We start from the raw sequence: 7923 nt of genomic DNA on the forward strand, positions 1-7923 counted from the left end.
CATTTCAGGCACCCTGCTACGCCTCATGATGTAGGCATCGTGTGCTGATCCTGGAAAACGAGCACAGACATGTGAAATCACCATGTTGGCAAGACACACCACAAGGGCATTATTGGAGTGGTAATGCTTGCGGTTCCTATATGCTACCTCCTGTGCCTGTGGTGGTACCAAAGCCACATGTGTTCCATCTATGGACCCAATGACATGGGGCATCCCTCCCAGGGCATAGAACTCACGCTTGACACCTGTCAACTGCTCAGGAGTTGGGAATTTAATGAACTCATCCAGGTGATCCAACATGGCCTCTAAAAAATCATGCAGAACCCGGCTGAACATGGTTTGGGACATGCCACCAACATGAGCAATGGTATATTGAAAGGTACCCGTGGCAAAGAAATGTAGGGCTGCCATCACCTTCATCTTGGGTGTCAGTGCAGTAGGATACCTGTGTAGCGATTGGAGGTGTGGTGCCAGCCGTGTCGTCAAGTCCTCAATCAACTGTTGGGGGAAGCGGTAGCGGCGTATACAGTCATGTTCCCTCAGGTCAGCCAAGTCCGGAATTGGTCGAGGGAGAGGCGGAGCCCTGCAGTGAATTTGAAGGGACAACGAAGAGTGAGTACAGTACACCACCAATGTCTATGTACTGAGCACATGTTCAACAGGCAATACACATATGCTACATACAGAGTCAGGTCTGTGCAATATGCCCTGCACACGTATGCCAGGCAGGTGACACTCCTACCAAGAGCCAGCTACAAACGTCGATTCTCAACCTCAATATGCCATGCCATGAAACTAGCTGTGGGCCAGTGTAAGTGAACAGGCAGACGCATTACAGGAGTTACAGACATCCACATATGTGCAGAAGAAGGATGTTTATTGTACAGACAGGTTGCGGAACACTAGATGCACAGGTCACATGTCATAGAAAAAGGACAGAATAAATACGAAAAAGGGATATCTCTACCTATAGATTTCAAAACGTACAAAGTATCGTTTTTTGGTATATCACAACTTGGACTAGGACAGCAAAGAAAAATACAGATAATCAAGTTCAAAACATAAACAAGAATCAAATTTATAAGAGTTTTATTTTTAAATTAGATTAATTTTGAAGAAATAAATTCAGTACATTTACTGGTTGGCTATTAATACAAAGTAACCTTTCAAATAAAAATAGGTATACTAATCATGGTCCCAGACCTGCTCAGTCACACACAAACTTACACATTCATGCCGAGATCATTCAACACCATAGACATTAAATTCACACATTCGCATAAGCAAGATGTATTAAATCCCAAAAGATATAAAATATGTAAACAAAAGTCGATGTGGACACAGAATCATATGGATATTCAATATTGTGTCAAGCGACACGTGTTCAAAATAGAGGAATTAGGGCTTGAGTAGGCCTCATGTAGGCGCCGACGCGCGTTTCGGTGAATGCACCGAAATTTTGGTGCCACCTTCCTCAGGGCAAACAGAAATCAAAAGTCTTAGAATGGGTTAAAACTGGGACCTATCAAAGAAAATAACAATATATTGAGATAACAGATCAACATGCGATATTAATAACATCCGTCATATAAATCAATGAGCATATCATACAGAAGTCATTAGTCACAAGTGTTGGACAAAGCACAAAAATATGGTAAGGAATGTTTTTCTCTACATAAAAATAGGTTAAAATGCGGCTAACACTGGACATTCCCAAAAAAACACCGTGATTCAAGAGGGAAGACATATACAAGAACTGAAACAGAAAAAATTAAATTAAATTGGGAGATATATACATAATAAGAGCAACTTCTTTCTTAATTTTTATCTTTTTTCTTCAGTACAAAGGTGGCACGTGGTCAAAGGAAATTATTTTTATCCCAGGGAATGGCAAAGGAGGGAGAGGGAGGGGAGAAGGAGGGGGTAGGGGGAAGAGGGGGGAGGGGGAAAGGCAAAAAATAATTGGCGCTCACCTGTGAGGTCACATAGAAGGTATGAGCAAGATAGCTCAGGTTAAAAAGCAATCAATCGATGCACTTGCTTGAAATAAATCTGCCTAAAGGAACAAATATACAGAAAATGAAAATAAACTAATCAGGAGGAAACGCGCCCTGAAAGGACGTACAGGCCCTGAAAACTAAATGCTGCCTAAATGGGCCATTAGGACGAAAATTCAAACTATCGACAAGCTTTGGAGTCGAGGCTAGGCCTCTAGATAGTTAAATGGGTGAAACAATGCAGTTTTGAAAAAACGAATTAGAGACGAAAAACCATGCTGACTCACTTTCTAAGGAGATAAGGGGATAAAACACAGAAACACAACACATAATAGCGTATAACAGGGATTGTTTAAAACAGACATCCTTCAAAGATGGTACCAAAGGAACAGGAACACGGATAAATAGAAAGCTGAAGAAGCACAAAATATGCATATATGTGCTCATTCAAAGAGGCAAAAATATGCTCAAATCACCTGGGCAAAGAAAAGGGCGCTCTCGGAGTAAGAAACGAATCCCTGAAATATCGGAGTCAGAGGCGAATCCCTGAATGATAGAATGCCAGGCAAGAGATAATTAGGCTGACGAACCTACAAAGATAAATTAAGGAATTAAGTAAACATGACACGGATATGTACAGACAGACAAAGTGAAAAGATAACAGAAAAATGGCAAGCACTACCTGATAGAAAACGGGGCTTTAATGAGCCATAGAGAAATAATGTGGATGCATCCTGGTAAATAACACGGAAATACCCGTCGTGATAGGATTGGACCAAGGCTATAAGAATAGGTAAAAAATAGTGCATTAAAGAAATATAGGAATCAAAAATGTCAGGCGCTAGGATAAAGAGAAAGAAAAGAAACGAAAAGAAAAGAAAATCGGCTCTGATGTAAGTACCTGATATCGCACGAGTTGTCAGTCCAGAGGGCTCTGAACGGAAAGTAAGGCCTCAGGTGAAACGGATCGGTCCGGAGAGCACACGCGGTGTTCAAAGGCCGTTTAAATAGGCCAATGGGCTAGCGTGTCACTGATTGAGCATCATCGGAAATAAGGAGGAGGGGAGCGAGTCTGCCTTAGTGGAAACGTTGGGCAGTAAATTACCCAAAGACTAAAAAGTCGTATAGTAATACAAATTCAAAGTACTGCAAAATCAGTGAACCAGAAGAGTAAAAGATTAGAAAAATAAATAATAAAATGAAAAGTGTTGCAAAGCGATAGACGTATTATCGGAAGAAACCCTATGAACAAGATTTAAGCAAGAGTCAAGAGAGTATGTGAAAACAGAGGTGTACTAAATAATACAAGTGAATAAATAGATCTATAGAATTAAATAAAAATTATATATTGTAGCAGCAGACTGCATTTTCCAATAAAGGACATGCAAAGAAAATAAGCCAGATTATACAAGTGATAGTAACCGAACCACAGTGGAAAAAATTATAGGGCTGCATTTCTCGCAGCGCCTCTGTATAATTTCTTACATTAAGATCAAGATGTATAAACATAGGGGCAGCCTAAAAAAGGCTTAACAGATGGCATTTTCCCAGGGTAGGGATTCGTTCAGACCTTTGTCCTTAGATTTAAGGACAAATATCCAAAAAACTTCTCGTTTCCTGCGTACATTATTACTGTCGGTTCCTCTTTGTACACGGATCTTTTCCAAAATCGTCCAGCGAAGGTCAATTTCCGAGTGGCCCTTTTGAACCCAATGATCCACTAAGGGGGCTCCATGTTTGGATCGTCTGATGTTAGATTTGTGCTCACCTATGCGTATCCTTACTTCTCTAGCAGTTTCGCCTACATAGGTGAGAGAACAAGGGCATTGGATGACATAGATGCAGTTCGAAGTCCTGCAGTTGGTCATGTCTTTCATGTTGACCTTGTAGTCATTTATGCAGATGTTGTCACCAACTATAGCGTGGGCACATGTATGGCAAGTACCACACTTATGATTGCCTTTGATGGGGACCAATCCCTCAATAGACTTTTGCGTCCAGCCCTTGAATTCAGGCTGTTTAGCTTTGACTATCCAATTTCGCAAGTTTTTGTTTCTGCGAAATGCAAAAAGAGGTTTGGGGATGTGGGTGGTTTCCGAGTCTAAATTGAGCAAATGCCATTGTGAATTTACAATTTGCCTGATTTTGTTGTTCATCACAGAATGTTTAGTGACACAGACTAACTTATCTAGCTGGTTTTGCGATTTGGGTTGGAACATAGAGTCAAGGTTGTAGTAGCGGGCTCTCTTAAGAGCGTTCTTTACCATTCTTCGGGGGTATCCTCTTTGGATGAATTTCTCTTTCATAGTTTCAGCATGGACGAGATAGTCATTGATAGTAGTACAATTTCTGCGCAAGCGTAGGAACTGACTAAAAGGTATTCGTGTGTGTACGGTCCGTATTACTATGGCGTACGCATACGCCAGCACTCCCATAGTGATAGGGACCCTACACACGTGTGTACGGTCCGTATCACTATGGCGTACACATACGCCAGCACTCCCATTGTGATAGGGACCCTACACACGCGTGTACGGTCCGTATCACTGCATTTGGGGTGCCCTAGGGCCGTGGAACGGACCGTACCTGTGTGTAAATATTGAAATAACATAGGGGACACATGAGGGACAAGGATAAGGGCCTAAATGCATGCTGGTTGTCATGGAGACTGAGTTTAAAGTTTGAATTATTGCATCAGGTGGCCAGCAGAAGTCGGTTGGAAACAATATACTTTGTTGCAAAGTGGTTGTTGACTTGACATCATGTTCAATTTTTAAACCATGCAAAGCCACTCACTGGGGTAGGTTTAAAGGGATTGGAGGAAACGTAGGATGCTAATGTGACTGACCAATCACTCTGTACTCCTGTAAATGAAACAGGCCAGCAAGGCAGATATAAGGCAGCCAGGTCCCATGAGAGAGCACTTGCCTGCACATCCTTTCAATCCACAACACTGCTCGTGATTCCTCTGGCACCATGTCCAGGTCTGTGGAGAAGGCCCAGCCATTCACCATGGAGGAGACTATGGCGTTGGTGGATGTGATCCTCCCACAGTACACAATGCTGTATGGTCGACCAGGGGAGCAGGTGAGTGCTGACTCCACTAGCTTAGACTGTGCCCCTTTTTTGTGACTGTGACTTCTGGCATTGTGTCCCTGTGTGACAGACATGCAATGTTGTTTAGAGTGGGTCCCAGGGTGGGGAAGGCCTCATGTCTCCCATGCAGAGCATGCTGTAGTTCCTGTGTGCACTCCTCACTTGCATAGTGCTTACTGTGACAATCAATGCATGGTGCATGCCACATTCTGCCTGGCTACTCCTCCTGGGAATGTTGTTGCTACAGTCCTGATGTGATTCTGTGGTCCCCCCAGTGTGACAGGTGACAGTACCCATAGATGTGTGATTGTTTAGTGTACCTGTGCTGTGAGTGTCCAAATGATGTGTTCATCCCCTGGACATTGGTGTGTGTGTGTAAGTCCCCTGTCATGTGGGTGAGTGCATATGGGGAGTGTTGCACACCAGCTGCATGAGGGATGGATATACCCTGCCCATGTGATGTGAGCAGGGAGCAGTGCTGTGTGACTGCTGTGCTGAGCCAGCCCCACACCTGTGACACCCCCCAGTCTAGTGGCACATGGGCAGAGTGAGGTTTGTACCCGCAGTTGGCAATGGCAGGTGATTGTCCTGTGCCTATGTGTGTCTGTGTACTCTGCTGAGGTTGCGTCAGTGGGCTGGGGCATGTGACTGCTTTGAGGTGCTGTCCATAATCCTTGTGTAGCTTGTGATGCACAGTGTGATCCAGGATCATTGATTGTGTGGCACCCCTCATGCCACCTGTGTACTTTCAATGCCACGTAGTGCATTTTGCCTTCCCCAGAGGATAATGTCCCTATGACAAAAGGTGCAATGAGTTGCCTGCATACCATGGCCTGTTCAAACAAGACTAATTGTTAATATGTGTGTCTCTGTGTCATTGCTCAGGTGTATTAAAGTCTTCTCACTTTTGCATCCTCACAGGTAGGCGTCCATGCCAAGGGAGAGATATGGAAGCAAGCCGTCAGTGCCGTGAGGATGACGGAGGGTCGGAAGCGGCGCCTAGCCCAGGTGAGGAAACGCTGGCAGGATATCCGGTGCTGGACGAGGAGGATTGCACGGGTCCTGCTGGGGGACTCACCTGAGAGCCAGAAGAACCGTGGGCGCCGGCATCTGACCCACATCCATAAGCGTGTGCTGGCGGTGGTCTTCCCCGACTTGGATAGGCGCTTACAGGAGAAGCAGCAGCAGGAAGGGGGTAGGTACATGTGTGTTTGTTGTGTGTCACCAGCTTTTGGAAGTGCGCAGTTGCATGGATACACTGCCAGGGTTTAAATGTGCAGTGCATAACCAGTTCCCCAAAGTAAACCGGTGCTGTTCTTCCTCCCTTCCCCTCCTTGCCATGTGTTCCCTGGTCTGTGTGGAGTCACTCTTGCACAAGGTAATCTAGGCTGGCAGTTAATCCAAGTGCCCAATGCTTGCAGCATCATGTGTGGGGGTGGTGTGTAACAGGTTTTGGGAACTTGGCTGTGCCCTGGCCAGTTCAGTCATTGTGGGGTCCATGTCAGTTGGCACTGATGCTGAGTCCCGACATAGGAGTGTGTCTTAAAAGTGTACTGCCTTCCAGCATGCATGTCCAATGTTGTGCCCTCTGACATGATGTGCATGAGTGGGAGTAATGCATAGTGCAGGGACGGTTGCTTCAGTTGCAGTCATATCCATCCAGGACCATGGAGGAGTGTGGCCACTAGCGTGCCCTGGGGCACCTTTTCCTAGGTATCATGTGTGTCATCCAACAATGTGAACATTCTCTGTGTCTTCGGCATAGGTTGGGCTCTGTGGCATTGTACCCTGGCCTCATCTGTATTGACGTAAACTGTGCTACATGTGTCCACTGTACAGTGTGACCCAATTTTGCTTGTGCATACTCACAGTGGGCAGTGCCTGTGTGTCTTGGAACGACAATCTGATGATGGTTGATTGTCAATGATATATGTGGACAGGCGCACCAGGGGTAGTTTGTGTACAATCAGGATTTAGTGCAGGCCATGTATTTTTATCCCAGAGTAAGAGGTGTAAGTACTTCCTCTGTCTCAATCACATTGTCTCAGGTAGGGGATGGTTTGTGCGGGCAAGGCCTACATGTCCAAATCTGAAGTCTCCTTGCTAGGTCTGGCCTGTGTGTGATGTTTGTCTGGACATACACTCAAGGTGCAGTGACCCAGTCATGTTGGGCATGTTTTAATGTATTAGCTTTGCAGCATGTGCAAAAAGTTAATAGACATGGTTCCTGCTCATCCCTTTTTTGGCAACTCTGTGTGGTACAGATGCGGTGCACGATTGTCCCCAAAGCCTGGCTCCTCTGTCCAATTTGATATCAAGTAATTTGCTGTTGGGTCATGCTCTCCATTGTTTCTCAGTGGCATGGTGGGTCAACCAGCTGTGTGTTGCAGGGCCTACATATGTACCTTGTATTGTAGATGTTACTCATGTTGCTTTTCAGGCTACGCACTGTGACCTATGTAGATTTGACTCATGTGACATATGTATACAGGTGTCTGATTATTTCCTGTCTCTTCACCTTGCCCACAGCATCGTCAGGGGACTCCGAGGGAGACACTGGCACGGACCGTGAGGAGGGAGCAGGCACCAGTGGCAGCAGTGCTGTCTTGTCTGGCGCATCGAGTGGCACGGAGGCCGAGGGGAGTGAGGCGGAGGACCTGTCCAGTCCCACCACCGACTATGACGCTGACGGGTCCGAGGCTGAGCTCCCAGAGGGGGCGGAGGCTGCTCCCACAGCTGAAAGCAGCACTCGATCTCTACCCGCCCCCTCCATTCCCATCACCGGCCTCCCACTTGCTCTGGTCCCTTCCCGCCGTGCTAGTTCACCACG

General features: G+C 45.8%; 1 long non-coding RNA gene across 1 annotated transcript; it reads right to left on the reverse strand.

The window, feature by feature from the left end:
- Positions 1 to 947: 947 nt before the first annotated feature.
- On the reverse strand, positions 948 to 2968 carry LOC146870453 (uncharacterized). The gene is made up of 5 exons (XR_014959393.1): positions 2899 to 2968; positions 2680 to 2778; positions 2474 to 2587; positions 1974 to 2056; positions 948 to 1522 (listed from the first exon to the last, which is right to left on the reverse strand). It is a non-coding gene; the product is annotated as an uncharacterized LOC146870453 (long non-coding RNA).
- Between the last annotated feature and the right edge of the window lie 4955 nt (positions 2969 to 7923).

The sequence above is a fragment of the Triturus cristatus genome, chromosome 1_1 (assembly GCF_964204655.1).
Source record: "Triturus cristatus chromosome 1_1, aTriCri1.1, whole genome shotgun sequence".
In the NCBI taxonomy this organism is placed as follows: Eukaryota; Metazoa; Chordata; class Amphibia; order Caudata; family Salamandridae; genus Triturus; species Triturus cristatus.